General features: G+C 36.1%; 1 pseudogene; it reads left to right on the top strand.

Annotated features, from left to right (window-relative positions):
- LOC108281964 overlaps positions 1–7,514 on the top strand; it is a 27,963-nt pseudogene that overhangs the window by 18,894 nt on the left and 1,555 nt on the right.

Genomic DNA, 7,514 nt, shown 5'->3' with positions numbered 1-7,514 from the left:
GCAGTGGCACAATCTCGGCTTACTGCAACCTCCATCTCCCAGGTTCAAGCGATTCTCCTATCTCAGCCTCCCAAGTGGCTGAGATTACAGGTGTCCTCAACCACACCAGGCTAATTTTTGTACTTTTAGTAGAGTTGGGGGTTTCACCATGTTGGTCAGGTTGGTCTCGAACTCCTGACCTCAGGTGATCTGCCCGCCTCGGCCTTGCAATGTGCTGGGATTACAGGCATAAGCCACTGTGCCCAGCCTGTATTTTAGAAGGCATTCAACATGTTTAGGTTCATACACTATAGTCTGTTTCCTTCTGTAAAGGTAATTTTAATTTCCATTGACTTCTTTAAGCCTCTGCAACATTGGCTTGGGTCTGTTCCATGCATGTGCTATTCAGAAGACTTGTGCAGGTGGTTCAAATTTCATTTAAGTTCCCAAGCCTTGGTTATACATCTTTGATTGTGCCTCATGCATGTGTATCTCAGGGTTTAGTTTAAAATCAGTTCAAGTTAATACACAGAATTAGGAGAACCCTTTTCAGTGTTTCTTCCCTGTAGAATTTAGTATTTCTCCCAAAACTCTCTGACCCACTGAAGCTCCTTTCTCTGGTTTCTCTGGCCAAAAAAAAAAAAAAAATTCAAATTTATATCAGTTTCAGCTGCATGTGCCAATGTGCAACTCCATGGCTGAGGCCTGCCCTCAGGATAAGACTGTGAGAGGAAAAAAATAAATAGTAAACCTCACTTCCAAGCATTTGGCTTCTTCAAGCTGTGATTCCCCTCCAAAATCCTGTGCTTTCATTTAGTTTTTGGAGTCCTCTCATTGCTGTTTATTTTGTTTTGAGTTTCTAGTTGTCAATGGCAGGTGAGACAGCTGAAGCGGCCTTACACCAACAAAGCAGAATTAGGAGGCTCCTCCCTCTTTTCTATTGGTTTGTTGTTTGCTAAGATATCAGGACTGCTCAGCGAAGAAATAAAAGAACCCCTTTAGTTTTTTCAAACACAAGGATATAATTATAAGCAAATTGGTTTTACAGCTGATGGAAGATTTGAGAAGCTAAAAAGAGTCAGCAAAACAATACAGAGATTGACCACAGCTGGAAGCTGCCACCAACCCTTGTGTTACAGGGACAATGGAAGATGTTGTTATTAGAGGCTAGATGTCAGCCTCTCTGGTGGGAGCTAGAACACTGGAATATGCACTGGTGGGACTAAGGTGGGAGGAACTCAGGCTTGGAGCTACGGAGGAGATAATTCACAACCAGAAATGCTACAAGAAGCATCTGATTTGGGTGGAACATCCTGGCTTCCCCTATCATTCTGGTCTTCCAGTCTACCACCAGTAACTCGCATTAAGCAAGCCTATCTGGAAGCTAGATAGTGCAAGACAGCCAGAGAAATGAGGTTCCCTAATTTAGAAAACAAAGCCAGAAAAGGTAGGTGTTAATGATTCGCATGTGTCCCACCTAAAATTCAGGTGTTGCCAATATGATAGTATTAAGAGGCAAGGTTTTTAAGAGGTGATTGGGCCATGAAGGCTCCTCCCTCATGAGTGAGATTAAGTCTCATACAAAAGAGGCCTCAGGCACGCTTCAGCCCTTCGACTTTCTGCCCCATAGTTTACCATGAGAGGACACAGCAACAAGGTGCCATCCTAGAAGCAGAGAGCAGACCCTCACTGGACAACCAACCAGCTGGTGCCTTGATCTTGGACTTCTCAGCCTCCAGAACTGTGAGAAATCAATTTCTGCATTCTATAAATTACCTATTCTGTAGTATTTTGTAATAATAGCACAAATAGACTAAGACTGTAGGAAAATGGATTGGGTCAAACAAACATTTGACTGGCGTGTTAGAGAATTCTCAAATAAACCCCATAGACTTTTTGCCCAGAAATTGTAATACTTTACATTTTTAAGGTGCATTTTTAAAAAATCAAAATCTAGATAAAACAACAAATAGCATCAATTTTCTAGATGGTTAATATCTGGCAAAAATCTAGGAATGGCTGACATTTGAAATGATCATTTCTCAAGATGCAATTTGTGTTCTCTAACTCCAATTCTTAGTAAGAGAGAGAGAAAAGCCACCCATTGTCCTTTCCACATTTTGATTTCCAACTGAGATCAAAACACATTGTCAGAGTGAGGAACAAAAGGCCAAAGGTGAAGAAATCCACAAACTCAGATACATGAGGACATACTGAGTAAGATGGAAAAAATGGGTTCTTCTTCCTAACTGAAAAGCCAGAAACCCCTGAGAGTCTAAGAGATGCAGTTCATAGGGAAATGAGCTCATACTTCAACATTATAACACCTGACAGATTGTTGATTTATTTTAACCTATAGAGATTTAATAGGAAAATAGCTTAGGAGTGCTGTCAATGCATACCCTCTAGCATGCCTCAGATCATTTTCTCTAAAGGAAAATATATCTTGAGTTCTTAGAAGAAAATTCAAAATAAATTTGTCAAAAATTACCTTCTAAACACTTTCTTTAGTCATACTCAACCTAAAATATTCTGTGGTTCTATTTTCTTTCTTTTTTTTTAAGAATAGCATTTTATTGAATAAGTTTGATTTACAGAAAAATAAGCTTTAATCTTCAGTGAATGCCAGATTACACAGCAGAAAGCAATTTTCTTAGTTTTTCACACTGATAGTTCTTACTAAGTGAAAAAAGCCATAAAATTATATTCACAAATATAGTACTCTGTCTCAAAGCATTTCACATGATTATTCACAATACTAATACAATGAGATCATTCATTCAGTCAGGTTAAAGTATAACAGTAATGAAAAAACACAAACTCTAACGTAAATTACATTAAAACCTTTGTTACATGAAATCAAAAATGCAAATTTCTTACTAAATACAGAAAAATGGTAAAATATATAGTAGTTTGTGGTTCTATTTTAATAAAATATTGAAATCAATTTTTTATTATTTATAATAGAATCATTTGCATGTAAGCAACATCCAAAACAATTTTTTAAAATCAGGTTTTGTACAGGTTATTTCAACAAGGACTTTATTTTTTCTTGATAAAAAAGTGAAAATTTAAAATGCCATGGAAGTTTCTGTGTTTTCATTATAACCTTTTCACATTGTCCAATGTCAATGTTATACATTAGCCTATAAGTGGAGGTCTATTCTCAAACTAACACATTTTTTTTTAGCGAATAAGCCAAATATTTTGACTCATTTGCCCATGAAAATTTTTATTTCACATATAAAGTAAAACAAACACAGGGGCAAACCTCTATAACATTTATTATAGAGGAGAAAAAGCATAGGATAGTTAAGAATGTATTTCTCTTGAGATAGATTTTGTCTGTGTAATTTTTAGACCAGTTAACTGCTGCATAGTTAAAGTTGCCAAATATGCCAGCGGTTCTCAAAGCCCCCAGTCCCAGTGAAGGTAACGTAAGTTCACATATGGGATAGTTTCATGGTCAGCCTCTGATTTGGCCAGGAAGCAGCATAATGAGAGCTAGTTCTCCATTAACTAGTTTTAACATCACCTTTTATCACAGCTGCCCCATGGTCCAAAGAACAGCCTGGATGAGAAGTATCTGATAGTTTGTTCTTAAACAATATATTTCCCCTTAGACAAAAACAAACAAACAAACAAACAAAAAAACAGTTATAATGTTCAAAGTGAAAACAACACATGTATCCCTCTTCAGTTACGTGTGGCATATATACAACCTGGGTGAGCATAAATAGTATAGAAAGTACTTCTAGCTGACATTTTAACATTCCCAGGAAAGTACGTGAACTTACATCCGTGCCTTCTTGGAAATCGGAAGGCCAATATAGTGCTTTGTATAGGTGTCATTTTTCAGTTTTATCACACATAGGAAATGGCCTTGCCACTGAAAAATACTCTTTGGATGTAAAACCATCCAAAAAAAAATTTCATGCTATTCACAAATGAGAAAAGTGAGGCGGTCAATAGATAAACTGCAATTGCTCCATTAAAGTTTTCTCAACCACACATGGACAAGGATGGAGGGAGGGCAGGAGGAAGAAGGATAGAGGGAAAGGGAAAAAAAGGAGAAAGATCTACAGGAGAAATAGAGGAAGAGCCAGGATTTAAACCATGTATTCCTTTTTCCTTGCAATCTTAGTTCTATTTCATCTTGATATTTCCTACAGCTAATTATATTACTTCTATTTCACATGAATCTCATGTAGAAAATGCACAAGAGTTTAAGAACAGAATATATTGATGAATGAATATCAACAAGTGTTATGTTTTGCATTGGTTATATTAGTCAAACATGGCATTACAAAAGGAGTGTCTAATCTTTCCCAGATACCATTATAATGTAAAGTTCTTACATATCATTATCAGCATCAGTAAAATTTGATAAACTTCTACTTGACTGACAGAAATATAGATTTATCTTGGTTCCATGCCACTCCTCATGTAAATTTACCTCCATCTTGGAAGAATACAAAGGACTCCACTTAAAAGGCAAATCAAGCCAAACCTTATAAAGACAAGCTGCAGACTTAGGGTTACATGGTGTGAGTTCTGCACAAAATATTTGAATGGTTGCTTCATAAAAGATGATATATGAGGACTTGGTGCAGAACAAAATGGCAGAATAGAAGGCTTTGCCAAGTTTCCGTTCTTCAAGGACACCAATTTAATAACTAACTACACAAAATAGTGCCTTTATAAGAACCAAAAATCAGGTGAGTACCTGGTTTTAACTTCATATTACTAAAACAGGCACTGAAGAGGTAGGAAAAACCATCTTGAATTGCTGACACCACACCTCCTCCTTCCTCCAGCAGCAGTGGCCTGGTGCAGAGACCATTTTTGTGTGCTGGGGAGAGGGAGATCACATTTGTGAGACATTGAACTCAGTGTTGCCTTATTGTAACAGAAAACAAAATTGGACCAATCTATGTTCATGAATTAGAAAATCAATATTGCTGAAATGTCCATACTATCCAAAGCAGTCTACAAATCTAATGCAATCCCTATCAAAATACCAATGACATTATTCACAGAAATAGAAAAATAATCTAAACTTTATGTGGAACCACAGGAATCACTTACCTTACTTTAAATGACGCTACACAGTTAAGGTAACCAAAAAGGCATGGTACTGGCATAAAAACAGACACATAGATCAGTGAAACTGAATAGAGAATCCAGAGGTAAATTCATACATTTACAGTGACCCCATTTTTAACAAAGTAGCCATGAGCATACATTGTGAAAATGACAATCTCTTCAATAAATGATTCTGGGCAAACTGAACATCTATATGAAAAAGAACAAAACTAAACTTTATCTCCAAACATATAAAAAAATCAAATCAAAATGGATTAAAGACTAAAATCTAAGATCTCAAATGATGTAACTACTACATGAAAACACTGGGGAATCTACCCAGAACATTGGACTAGGCAAAGATTTCTTAAATAATAAACATTCAGCGCAGGTAAGCCAAAGCAGAAATTGACAAATGGGATTATATTGAGTTCAAAACCTTCTGCACAGCAAAGAAAACAATTAACAAAAAGAAAAGCCACAGAACAGGAGAAAATATTTGCCAACTACCCCTCTGAGAAGGGATTAATAATCAAAATATGTAAGGAGTTCAACTCTGGAGGAAAAAAATCTAATAATCTGATTTTTTTAATGGGCAAAAAATCTAAATAGACATTTCTCAAAAGAAGACATATGAATGGCAAATAGGCATATGAAAAGGTGGTCAACATCATTGCTTATCAGAGAAATGCAAATCAAAACTATAATGAGATATCTTCTCACCCCAAGTAGAATGGCTTTTATCTAACTTCTTGCAATAACAAATGCTGGTGAGGATGGAGAGAAAAGACAGCCTCATACACTATTAGTGGGAATATAGTACAACCACTCTGGAGAACAGTTTGGAAGTTCCTCAAAAAAACTAAAAATAGAGCTATTGTACTATCCAGCAATCCCAAAGAATACCTGCTCTCTAATGTTTGTTGTAGCACTGTTCACAATATCCAAAATTTAGAATCAATGTAAGTGTTCATCAACAGATGAATGAGTAAAGAAAATGTGGTTCATATACACAATGGAGTACTAATCAGCCATAAAGAAGAATGAGATTCTGTTTTTTTTGAGACAAAATTGATGAAACTGGAGGTCAATATGTTAATTGAACTACGCCAGACGGAGAAAGACAAACTTTGCATGTTCTCGCTCATTTGTGGGAGGTAAAAATGAAAATAGTTGAGCTCATGGAGATAAAGTAGAAGGATGGTTAACAAGAGAGTGGGAAGGGTAGTCAGGGAGTGTGAGGAAAGTAGTGATGGTTAATGGTCAGAAAACATTGTTAGAAACAATGAATAAGACCTAGTATTTGCCAGCACAAGTGGGTGACTATAGTCAAAAATGATTTAATTGTACATTTTAAAATGACTAAAATAGTATAATTGGATTGTTTGTAACACAGAGAATCAATGCGTGAGGTGATGGATACCCCGTTTACCTCAATGTGATTATTATGCATTGCATACTGTATCGAAATATCTCACGCATTTCTTTCCTGTGGGAGGCCAGCTGAGGGAACTTGCTCCCACTGTTTCTGATCCTGGGTTAACAGTCAAGGTGATACGTGCTGAAGCCTTTTCTTGTCCTTTGACTCATAATGAAGTTGTTGGTTTAATTTTCCAGTTGACAATATTTGGTGCAGTAACATATTTTGCTATCAAATGGATGGTAGATGCAATTGATCCAACCAGAAAGCAAAAAGTAGAAGCTCAGAAACAAGCAGAAAAACGAATGAAGCAAATTGGTGTGAAAATGTGAAGCTCTCAGAATATGAAATGAGTATTGCTGCTCATCTAATAGACCATCTTAATATGCATGTTACTTGGCGTGATGTAACAGGTTTAGATGATGTCATTACGATCTGAAAAACACAGTCATCTTTCCTATCAAAAAGAAACATTTGTTTGAGAATTCCAGGCTTCTGCAGCCTCCAAAAATTGTTCTTCTCTATTGTCCTCTAGGCTGTGGTAAAACATTGATTGCCATGACCACAGCCAAAGAAGCAGATTGTCGATTTATTAACCTTCAGCCTTTGACCCATACGTGATACGGAGAATCTCAAAAACTGGCTGCTGCTGTCTTCTCCCTTGCCATAAAGCTACAACCATCCAACATCTTTATAGATGAAATAGACTCCTTTCTATGAAACCATTCAAGTTTTGACCATGAAGCTACAGCCATGATGAAAGCTCAGTTTTTTGAGTCTCTGGGGTGGATTAGAAATTGATCAAATTAATCTATATGTCATAAATGATCATGTTTAAACATATTAAATATTTTCTCATTCTCATGAATTCTAAAAAAAATTTTCTTTGAAACCTACATTTCAAACAGAAATGTTTACATTAAACAGATAAAACATAAAATGTTTATATGAAACATGTAAAACACACTATTCTGATGGTTCTTTTTTGGAATTTGGAAAAGCTATAAGATGGTGTTAAAAAGACAAAATT

The sequence above is a fragment of the Cebus imitator genome, unplaced genomic scaffold (assembly GCF_001604975.1).
Source record: "Cebus imitator isolate Cc_AM_T3 unplaced genomic scaffold, Cebus_imitator-1.0 Scaffold12, whole genome shotgun sequence".
NCBI lineage: Eukaryota > Metazoa > Chordata > Mammalia > Primates > Cebidae > Cebus > Cebus imitator.
Note: the sequence above shows the minus strand (reverse complement) of the source record. Positions and strands in the feature narration are given on the sequence as shown.